This window comes from Microtus ochrogaster, unplaced genomic scaffold (assembly GCF_000317375.1).
Source record: "Microtus ochrogaster isolate Prairie Vole_2 unplaced genomic scaffold, MicOch1.0 UNK2, whole genome shotgun sequence".
NCBI lineage: Eukaryota > Metazoa > Chordata > Mammalia > Rodentia > Cricetidae > Microtus > Microtus ochrogaster.
In genome coordinates, this window is record NW_004949100.1 from 5,068,925 (window position 1) to 5,080,920 (window position 11,996).

The following is an 11,996-nucleotide window of genomic DNA, read 5'->3' on the forward strand; positions in this document are numbered from 1 at the left end:
GTACTAAAATTTTTCATAACCCTTGCTTTAATTCAAATAGTTTCTACTTATTTTCACTTGCTTGAAACAACGGAATGGCAAATGAGACAGGCCTAATAACTACCTGTAACAATTATATAATGGCAAGGTGACAGACTTTAAATACATAATTACACAATTGCTAAATTTCCACATAACTGCTAATAAAAAAAAACAGGATAAAAATCCATCTCACAGTTAAGGTGTCAGATCTTGCCTTCTGTAATCAGATCCCTGATGTTTGGTAGTGGCACAACTGTCCAGGATGACTCTTTGAATATATGCGGATCTGGGAAAGATGTAAAAATCACTTTAGAACATTGACAAAACAAAAATCTTAATACACTTGATGTCTTATAATAGGGATAAGGTCATGAATCAGGATCAGAGAGACAATAAGCAAAATGAAAAGATGCATGTATAGTAAAGTCACAAAAAGCGGTTAAGGCAACAGCAGTTTAATAAGCATTATTGTCAAACATTGATTTGACATATTCTTATTACTGTATGGAAACTATACGGTAAAAATCTGACTTTGTATTGGATTATTACCTGGATTTCTAGGGTTTTGTATTCTCAGAGGAAAGAATTTAGTTAAGAGGCACAGAAAATTTAAACAGTTTTTTCGGTAGAGCCACAGAAGCACTGCAGAGATAAACTGGAGTTGGATGTCCCAAAGGTGGAATAGTAGTAGCAAGGCGGTTGGTGTACTGTGAAAATTGAAGCTCTTTTTAATATTTATGAGGCACACAGCACGTTTATAAGGTGAATCTTTTCTGGTTTCAAAATATAGAGTGCTATATCTCCCATTTAGGGTATTTCTTCCTACAGTTCTCTAGAAAGACCACAAGTGGAAGGAGCTCAAATGATGCTTTAAAGAAGCCCTAGTCTCATTAGTACAAATTAGTGGCAAATGTGTTGGCAACTTCTTTTTGACACAGCAAGACCAACCTGTTTGCCATCTCAAGGGCATTTAATCACCAAAGGGCATTCTTACTTTAAGAAACACAATTACCAAGACAGAGCTGTCGTTTTTCTAGTTACCTCCTAGCTCACTGTCTTTTTGGAGGAAGTTGAAGGTTCTTTGATGGATTTTAGAGCTGTCGGTTGAGATATTTTGTTATTTTTAACATTGAGATTTTCCAGGGACTGTTGGCAACACCTTCTTAGGCAGAATATCAGAACAGGACTTAGGGTGTAGGTAGGATCCATTCTTTCTCAATTTACAGGAAATATGCATCATGTACCTAACAAAATATCATGATTCTTTAGATAAGAGAAAATGAGAAATTAGCAGTCTCATCTAATGTTTTTATATTTGTAACTTGGCCTTGTTTAGTCTGCTTGTTTCAAAGTTAAGTTGGACTTTGCTGCTTGATTTATATATTTTTTTATTTTTATTTGTTTATTCAGAATTTCCACCTCATCCCCTCCTTCCATTTCCCTTCCACTTTCCCCAACCCCCCTCCTTCTCCAGCCCTAAGAGAAGGCCAGGTAATCTGCCCTGTGGGAAGTCCCAAGGCCCTCCCCCCCATCCAGGTCTAGGAAGGTGTACATTCAGGGTTGGCAAGAGACTTGACTCTATAGGGGTTCCCAGGTGTCCAAGGGGATGTCCCCAGCTAGGTCCTTGGACAGCAGAGGAGAGGGTGATTTATATATTTTTTTAAGAAATAATGTTATTTCACAATTTGAGGACACAGTCACCATGGTGAGGAACACATGCTGGTCACATTGTGTTCACAATTCATATGAACAGTGGAGTACTAGTCAAAATTGTAGTTTATAGGAGAAAAAAATTAAAATAGATTTAAGAAGAGTCAGAAACAGATCAAGAAATGCATAGGGAAATAAAATAGAGCACACCCAAGATAATTCATGAGAGTTGTGCATACATTTCTTAGAAATCTCTGTATATATACACTCTTTTTATGGCTTTTGATTTGCTTGAAACAATGAGATGGCAAATAAGACAGACCCAATAACTGCTTGCAAAAATTATATAATGCCATTACATTGGTGTTACATTGTTCAAAGGATTTATAAAGGTCACCTATCCTTGTCTATGAGGTTAGTGCGTGGTTTCAGGGGTGTACTCTATATGAATCCAGGATGAAAATTTAAACCATAACTTTAAAGGATAAAAGGCATCCTTTCTAGAGAAGGTCACAGAGATTAGGGTGTTTTGACTATAACCAATTTTTTATTATATTTTCAAGATTCTCAAGAAGCTGTGGATTTACAGCTATGAAAGCAGTAACATTAAATTCTGTGGTCATATGTTCATGAACAATATCTACTATGAAATAGTTTTGAAACATTCTATTGAGACCTAATTATAGAAGACAACCCAGAAAACAGTAACTCAAGGCTATCCAGCATTAAATGCCACTCACAAGCTTTGATTCATGTGCAATATCACTTGCCTGAAAGATGAGATCCTTGATGCCTGTGTCTAGAATATGTAACCCTCTGAGAATCAAAGATCACCAGAAGATATTCAGCCCGTAAAGGCTGTCTGCCCACATTTCCAGTGTTCTTGATGCCAGAGCTTAGGAAATAAAAGATAAAATATGACAAAAATAAAAGAAAAAACAAATAGAATTGTTTGCCTCCATAGAACTCTTTTTTTCTTTTAAGTCTTGTGGATTTTATTCTCTAAAAATACTCAAGACTATTGTCTCAACTTTTTGTCTCCTGGCTTTTGTCTAGTTAAGTCAGAATAGTTTCCTTTTCTTTTATAGAAAAAAAGTTATCTACTTAGATTATATGTATTTGCATATGATTCAAAAACCAATATCCTCCTTCAGTTAGAATTACCTCCTGATATAGAAGGGTCTTTATCTATCTGTTGTTTCATTGGTTGATTAATAAAGAAAACTGCTTGGCCTGATAGGTCAGAACATAGGTAGGCGGGGAAAACAGAACAGGATGCTGGGAGGAAGTGAGGCAGACACCATGCCTTTCCTCTTCAGGGCAGACGCGATGAATCTTTCCCAGTAAGACTGGTGCTACACAGATTACTAAATATGGGTTAGGCAAGATGTGAGAATTAGCCATTAAGAGGCTACAACTAATGGGCCAAGCAGTGTTTAAATGAATACAGTTTATGTGTTGTTATTTCTGGGAATAAGCTAGTCAGGCGGCTGAGAGCGAGTGGCAGGAAGCAGCCCGCAGCTCCTTTTACAACCTCCTTCTGGGTATGCATATGGTTTGCTTTCCTGTGTAAAACTTGATCACATTTCTAGTTATGGAAGTTCATGTAGCTAGGGAACTATATATTGCTTGAATATCATTATAATTAAGAGAGGAAAATCAATAATTCTCTTAGTCACTATTATAATGGAAAACTACAAAGAAATTTTTTTAAACTTTGTTTATTTGTAGATTGGGCCACTAGTAATACTGGGTATATATAAGCTCCATAAATATTAGGGAAATAAACACAAAGGAAAAAAAATCACTTGAAAATTAAAAATTATCTTGAACAGAAAAGCCTGAATTCTAAAGAAACTATTATATAATTAGATTCAACAACACAAAATGACTTGTACGTCTTTCATAAATGAAAAAAATAATTTAAAACTTTCAAAATTGAGGTAATTTATAATATTTATGGTATAAAATGCAAAACGTTATGTTCTCAATGGATACATGAAAAATGTTTCTAAATATGTAACTGGGGCTAGTGGCATGGCTCAGATAATAGAGGTGTTTGCTGAGAGTGGAAAAAATAGTTTTTTCCAGCAAAGAGTCCCAAATTTTTTATTTAATACCAAACTTTCCAAAAAGTATGTTATTCTAAATGACACTTTCTCAAGCAATACTATCACACATGAGTAAATTAAGAATCATGGAATATATGTGTCTCAGCATCTGTATATATTTCTTGTGCTTTTCTTTGTGTCTATATTTTCTGGTTAATCGTTTGGTTTATCATAGTCTTTTTTATATTATTATTATTATTAGTAGCATTAGATGTCTGTATTCTAAGGAATGGAATGGAGGAGGAGTGTGAATTTTTGGCTGGGTGGGAGAAGTAGGGGGGCTATGGGAGGAGCTGAGGGGAGGAGAAATGACCATCAGAATATATTCCAGGAAAGAGTTTATTTTCAATATAAATAAGGTGTTGTTCTTAATGGCTTATATTCAAGAAAGAGAACCTACAGCACCCATAAAGAAGCCTAGACCCCAGATTTACTAAAGGTTTAAACACTGCAAATGTGTTGAAAGAGCACAAAGAAAGCAGGACTAAGCACTCAAGAGAATTACAAGAGTAAAGACTCACAGAACAGAGAACAATAGTAAAGACAGGTGATCAGTGATCGGAAGACATAAAAGAGATTCCGAAGTTGAAAAGTTAGGGAACTGAAATAAAAAATCCACTAGAGGAGCTAATAACCATGTATATTTAAGCCGGGAGGTAAAAGAATCAGTGAACCTAAAAATAAACCAATCAAGATCATCTATCACGAAAAGAGGATATTTGAAAACAGGATAAGGGGAATGAGCAGAGACTGTAAGGGAGGGAGTAACAGGGAATCACAATATGCGCCATATTAAAATCATTAGTCCAAGTACCTCAGAAGCTGGAAGTAGAATGTGACCAAAGCATTAACACCTCCACATGTCAGTAACCGAGCCGAGTAAGAGTTTATGCCTCCAGAAAACTGAGCTGAATCAGAGTCATTTGATTTGACCTTTAGAGATAACTAATTTTTTTTTTGCCAACCTCATATCGTGTATCTTACATTGAAAAAAAAAAAACACTGTTGTAGTTACAGATATTCTCAGATTCTAGGGATATAAAATACAAGTAAAAATCTGACAGGTAAAATAACAATATAACAATTACAAACAGAAACAAGATTCATCTCTTAGAAAGCTGGGAAAATGCTTTAAACAAGGTAGGGTACTCAAAGGTTAAAGTGTATTCTAACTTATTTGACCTGCACACCTCTCTGGTGCTGTTTTCCTGTGCCTTTAATAGCTTTAAAATTACTTAAAGAGGATAAAAAAATAAATATATATTCATTGGCAAGGATTTTGTCAACATGTTAGTTTCAGTTTCTTTTAAATATATAGTTTATTTGACTAAGTTTTATTTAAAAATACAAAAAAATAAAGGAAGCAGCTTTGGGACAATTCACTTCTAACTCAGACACACAAAGCTGAACTTAAAGACCATCTATTTTAAAATTATTTTTTTAAATGTTACAATTTTTGCACTTTATAAAATTTATATTAGGTGCTATAAGACTACTGTCAAGTTATTTAGTTCTGTCTGGGGAATGTTGACTTTACCCCAAAACAGCTTGTTAAATTGAATACAGTTTATTGACCATGGAAAGTGCTAAATTTTTTTTCATCCATGACATTTATGTGTACTTTCTCCTCCCTAAATAAGTGTGTTAAACATAACCCAAAGTAAATTGTCAAATATAAAAATTTCCGTTTCTCTATAGCTCTCCTGGGTGCCATGATAACTCTTCATTTCACTGACTCCTGTATTAAAGATCAAGAATGTACACTTAGGAGGAATCAGTGAAAATCTACTGAAATAGAAAAAATAAGTAAAAGAAAAAGAAAAGGAAACCTTGCTAGCATAGCTTGGTACATTTTCCAATAAGCACATAGTAAGTTTGAACTTAGAAGGACATCCAGATAAAATATAATATTGCTAATTCCAGATAGGAAAATAATATTCCAAAGGCCAATGTTTCAAGCTATATTTTGGTAGGCAGCTTATGTCTGTAGCTATAGAGACTGGTTCAAAGGAGTCTGTATACCCAGCCACACTTAGAATGAGCACTTAAAAAGATAATTTTTAAAAATATGCAAGATAAGGTCTGGAAAGATGGCTTAGCAGTTGAGAGTTTCAGTTACTCTTTTAGAAGACCTGGTTCAATTCCTAACATGACGCAGGTACTCACAACTATCTTTAAATCCAGTTTCAGGATGTCTAAAAAAACTCTTCAGTCCTCACTGTGTGCTGAGTGCATGTAAAAGTAAAATAAAGATATTTTAAATTAAAAAAATGTTTTAAATAGCAAAATTAAGATATGAGAAGTGAATTGTTCTTTCACTGGTTTTAGTTTGTTTTCTTCTCCTTGGTTTAAAAATAAGATTTCTTTGGGGGAGTACATGTTGCAAGTGAGACTACACTGGTACCATTTTTAACTAAAGGACTTGAAAATTAGTGCACCTAAGAAGCATGACATAGCCTATGGTTTCCAGAAAGAGAAAACATTGCAAAATTAAGAGGTTATGGTCTTAAACATTCTCATGTTTAACCTATGTTTTTCCTTATGTTTAACCTTAACCTATGTTTGTACCACTTTTTCAAATAGTGAAAAAAAAGTCCTCAAATCTCTGTATTAACAAAGAATCTCTTTGCTAATTTTTTGCTAGTCTCTAAGAGCCAAGCATCTATAAATCTCAACCACAAACAAATCCTTACCTGTTGTTCTTCATTACCTTCTGAATCATGGTGAAAGGGAAAGCCCAGAAACTTCCTATTATGACTGATACTACTCATTCTGTGTCTACTTCCAGACTATTCTTCCCCTATCCACTCTTTTCAAATAGCTGTTTGGTTTTGAAGAAGCATCTGTTTTTTTTTTAATTTTTTTTTTGAGCTCTACATTTTTCTCTGAACCCCTCCCTGCTTCTCCCCTCCCCCTCAACTCTCTCCCAAGGTCCCGATGCTATCAATTCAAGAAGCATCTTATGGAATCCTCTTTAAATCGCTCAAATATTGTACTCTTCTCTGTGCCTAGGAGTTTGTCAATGGCTTCAGACACAGTATATGAGAAGAAAAGTCTAAAACCACAGGATTATTGAGGTAGGAAAAAGAAATTATTCTTAAAAGCTCCTCCTTCAGAATTCCATACTAGCAGAAAAAAAAAAAATTAGGGATTGTGTCCAGTATTCCCTATTTCTTTGACTGTTTCTCAAAGGTAAAAGCCTTCATCCTTCCCAGGAATATTCTGTGTCTCCTGCCTGAGCTTTGTAGTCTTTGATATTTACTTAGGACCACCATCAAATCAGTATTCATTTACTATTTTGAGAGAATTCAGGTGTCATGCTAGGTGATTATTGGCTCAGTGGTATAAGATCATCTCTGCTGGTATGTTAATGGTAATTGCAGGGTTACTTTTTAAACAGAAAATGTAATGAGGAAGTGTTGCAAATTGAAATACCTCAAATAATATTATGCAATGTCTGTCATACATAGGACGTAAGAAATCTAATCTTATAGAAAGAGATAAAATAGTGGTTACCAGAAACTAAAAAGAATAAGGGAGAGGGAAACGGAAGAAATTATTCCATGGGTCTAAATTCATTAATATTGAAGAAGTATAAATTTTGTTGTTCCATTGTATAATGTGTGATAATAATTAACAATAAATCATCGTACATTTCAAAATAGCTGTAAGACAAATAAGGTAAATATTGAAGGTAATTAAGATATTAAAATACAAGTTTTATTTTCTCTTGTTATAACAAAACACCATAACCAACAGCAACTTTTTGAAGAGTGTATTTTGATATAAGGTTCTGGATGTGGGAAGTTAATGATGGTTTGAAAAGCATGGCAGAGGGATGCTAAAGATGGAACCTGAGAAATCACATCTTCAGCATACTGGAAATAGGGTGAGGTTAAGAACACGAGAGGGTCACTCACAGCACAATACTTGTTCCAGAAATACTACATCTCTTAAATGCTTCTATAATTTCCTCAAACCCCGTCACCGTCTCACTTCCAAGTAATCAAGTACATGAGCCTATGGAGGACACTTCTCATTCAATCCACCACAGTTAATTATCTTGATTTCATCATCACTTAATAAATGCATGTTTGACTGGAACATTACATCATACGCCATAAATATATTTATTGTCTTACTGAGGTTCGACTGCAGCTGGGTGCAGGTCCTGAGATGGAGAATGGGACTCAGCATGTAGAAATGAATTATCTGATCACCGGATGAATTTCACACAAGTGGGTGGACTGAATACCTCGAACTGGCTTTATTTAAGCTTCAAAAATAAGCTTTTTTTTTTCCTACCCGCTAGGATTAACCTTCTGAAAAAGAAGGGCGGAGTGAGAGAGAAGTATGTAACCCTGCCAGAGATGGACAATGGAACTTTAGCTGGTAAGCCACCGCCATGTGGCGATAAACAGATTAATAGAAATGGGTTAAATTAATATGTAAGAGTTAGCCAGTAAGAAGCTAGAGCTAATGGGCCAAGCAGGGATTTAATTAATACAGTTTCTGTGTGATTGTTTTGGGTCTAAACTAGCCAGGTGGCTGGGAACCAATAAACCACCCTCTCCTTCTACACAAGTTGAATTCAGACAAAATCCCATTATGGATAAGAGAAAAGGAACACAAAATTTTACCTCTAAGCAAGAATCTATTTCTAATTGTTCCTTCTGGGAAAAGTAAAATCAGGTTCCTCCAATGAAGAATCAATCACTAGGTATATCAACCACACTCCAGAGCAGATCTCATGGCCTAATAAATTTGGCCAATAGAAAATCCCTTTAAATTATGTCTTTTATTTTGAGATTATAATATAATTACATAATTTCCCCTTTCATTTCCTCACTTGAAATCCTCTCACCTACTTCTCCTTCAAATTCATGGCCTCTTTCTTTATTCATTGTTCTTATGTGCACAAGTGTGTGTGTGTGTGTGTGTGTGTGTGTGTGTACATGTGTATGTATGCATATATATTTCTAAACAGAACCTGCTCAGCCTGTAAAATGTCACTTGTGTACTTGTTTTCAAGGATAACCATTTGATATTATTAGGTAACTCTGTTGCTATGAGTAGAAGGGGTTGTTATGTCCTGAGTATTTTTTTTTCTTATCAGTTTGCTATTTTTGCTTGTTTTGATCTCTGATTTTTGTTTTTATTTTTTGAGAGAGAAAGAACATGAAATTGAATAGGTGGAAGAGTGGAGAGGATATGGGATGAGGGAAAAGAATAAGATCAAAATACATGTCGTAAAATATAAACTAGAAATGGAATGTCAACAAAATATTGTTACATATACAATCATGTATATGTGTATGTATCATTGTTTCTGTGGAGTTTATACACGTAGGAAGTATCTTTGGAGGCCACAAGAGTAAAATCTCTGCATCTATAATTACAGGGAGCTGTGAGTTGACCAACAAAGATGCTATATATTCAACTCCATTGTTGTTGGAATTTTTCCCACCAATTGCTTTTGCAGTACAATCCTTAGGGTATGGTTTCTGTGTGGATGTGAACTTTTATAAGGTTGAGGAGGGATCTCTCTTTCTCTCTTGGGAGGTCAGAGCAGAAGCAAGCTTGTGCAGTTGTTCCCATCTCCCTAGGGTAAAGCATAGTGGCTTCCTTCTTGTCCTATATTCTGTGAATCTGTGTTTCCCTTTGAATCCCCCATTTCTTTTTGTATCTCCATAATAAAGACAATTTGTAACTCTTTCTTTTAAATATACATCTATATTTTTGTATTGGCGGAGGGAATAGAAAAGAAAGCAGCCCCTATATCCTATACTGGGCCTTATTGAGTGGCAGCTTCTCATTCCATAGAGTTAAGGAAGACTTTGAGGAAATAAAGGTTGTTTGGAAAAATCCAGGTGTAGCTGCTTTGTATGCTGTGGTGGGTAGGAAGGATGAAGTGAAGTGTGAAGGCCCCTCACTTCACACCCTCCAACTTGCCTCACACTATGTCCTGGAACCCTTGGGCGGAGAAAGCTCTACTTTCATTCCTGCTTCTTGGAATTGTTGACTGCCACGTGGTGATAGAGAAAAACAAGCAAGAAAAGCGACACACCCAGCATGTTGACGAAGATGGCGAGCTACATGTCCGTGATCATCCTGATGAGCTCCACTCGGCTCCGATGCTACCGCTCGCTGTACAGCTGGAGGTAGGAGCGACAATTTGTAACTCTTGCATTGCCTCTCGTTGTATCCCAGTTCTCTGAAAAAAACAGGAAGGAAGCATTTTTAAACACCAATTCATCTCTCCAGACACCACCATCTACTTCTAATTTTCCTATCTATATATTGGGTTTTTTTTTTTTTTTTTTGTAATATTGGGACAAATTGATTCACCAAAGTCCCCAATTGATGAGATTTCACATTCTGGGAAATTCCAGGTTATTTGTGTATTGATTCTTGTAAATTGAATTGACCATAACTCTTAGCACATTTTCTTTAGCTACATTAGTTCAGAGTCATGAAAGAAAAATGTAACAAGCCTTTATAACGTATTAGAAACATGAAAATAGGGGTAAAATCATAGATTCATTGTCAGCATCTTATTTATTTGATGAAATATGAAATTAGATCTCAAAAACGAATTTCTATAATTGGAAAAATGAATCAAGTATGAATAAAAAGAAAAATTTCAAAATAAAACATTGTATATTGCACAACAACAGCACTGAACATCTCCAATTTTTTTCAATCTTAATAGCTAGTAAGAGAATAATCTACAAAAGTTAAAATAAAAATTCCTCATATGAACTTACAAATTTACTAATTTCATCACAAAACTTTATTAATGGACTCAAGTGTGATATTCTCATACAAGCATATTTCTTGCATTAATAGATAACATGTCTATTCCCTAACTCGATCTCTGTGTATCAACTTTCTGAGTAGCCAAAATTTCCCCTCATAGCTGTCTTTTCCTATCATTAACAACCACAGGTGCACTCTGTACTCTTTTAAGACTGATTTGCTGGTAAATGAAAGAGAACATGTGCAATTTGAATTTCTATCTCTGGCTTGTTTTGCTCAGCACAGAGCTTGCCAGTTCTGGTATAAATGGCAGAATTTCTTTCTTCTACTAAGTTGTATTTTATTGTGTAAGTGTATCACATATGTTAAAATGAAGTTTTAAAATATAGTAAAATGAACTAAAAATGTGCAAGTTAAGAACGCATGAATTTTGAAGTGGTTGATTTTTGATTTTTTTTTTATTTCATAGGCCAAGAATTTTATTTGAACTGTTGATTATTATGTCATCTTTATAATCCACAGACATAACTTTTCTCATTGCTTCTGTCTGTCACTAGAAACTTCTTCATGTTTAATAAACCTTGTCCATTATTCAGGAAAAAATAAAAATTAAATATAAATGATATTTGCCATTTAAAAATAAAGTCCCATAAGATCCCTAGTGTCCATCTGTTTCAGTTTTATTTTTTTAATTACCAGTCATCAACAAATTTCTAGAAAACATTGTGTTCACTTTTATTCCTGACAAACTGCATTCACACTTCATTATTTTTCTTCATTGCCTTTCATTTATTCTTCTTTCAGACAATACATCCTTACCTCTCACCACATTTTTCTCTCTCTCAGCTCTGCCTCCCCTCTCCCCAGACCTGCTATTCTTCCATACACCTTCAAAGGATAAACAAACCCTCTGGGGATGGATATCAACTGAACAGGACATACGACCCAATTAGACCAGGCATAACCTTCATATCAAGGCTGGATGAGGCAACGCTGTAGAAGGAAAAGGGTTCCAAGAGCAGGCAGAAGAGTCAGAGACACATTGTTAGGAGTCTCACAAAAGCCAGAAACCAAACAAGCAGAGATTGTTTAACTGATATTTAACAGATATGCAGAGTTCTAGCAAAGATCCATGCAAACTTCATGATGGGCACTTCATTCTCTGTGACCCCTTATGAGCCTTGCTTAGTTGATTTTTTTTTGACCTGTGTTTTCCTGGTGTCCTCAACCTTTTGGATTCTACAATACTTCCTCACCCACTTCCACATGGTTTTCCAAGCTCTGCCTAAAATTTGGCTGTGGGTCTCTCTCTGTGTCTGCTCCCATCAGCTGCCAGAGAAAACCTCTTTGATGGTGATGTGGCCAGACAAGACTCTATGAGTATAGAAGACTATCATTTATCATTAAGAATCATTTCAGTGAAATTTTTTTCAGTCATGTTTGCTTCTACTCTAG

General features: G+C 35.2%; 1 pseudogene; it reads right to left on the bottom strand.

Annotated features, from left to right (window-relative positions):
- Positions 1–9,778: 9,778 nt before the first annotated feature.
- LOC101989706 lies at positions 9,779–9,892 on the bottom strand (annotated as a pseudogene).
- Positions 9,893–11,996: the final 2,104 nt, after the last annotated feature.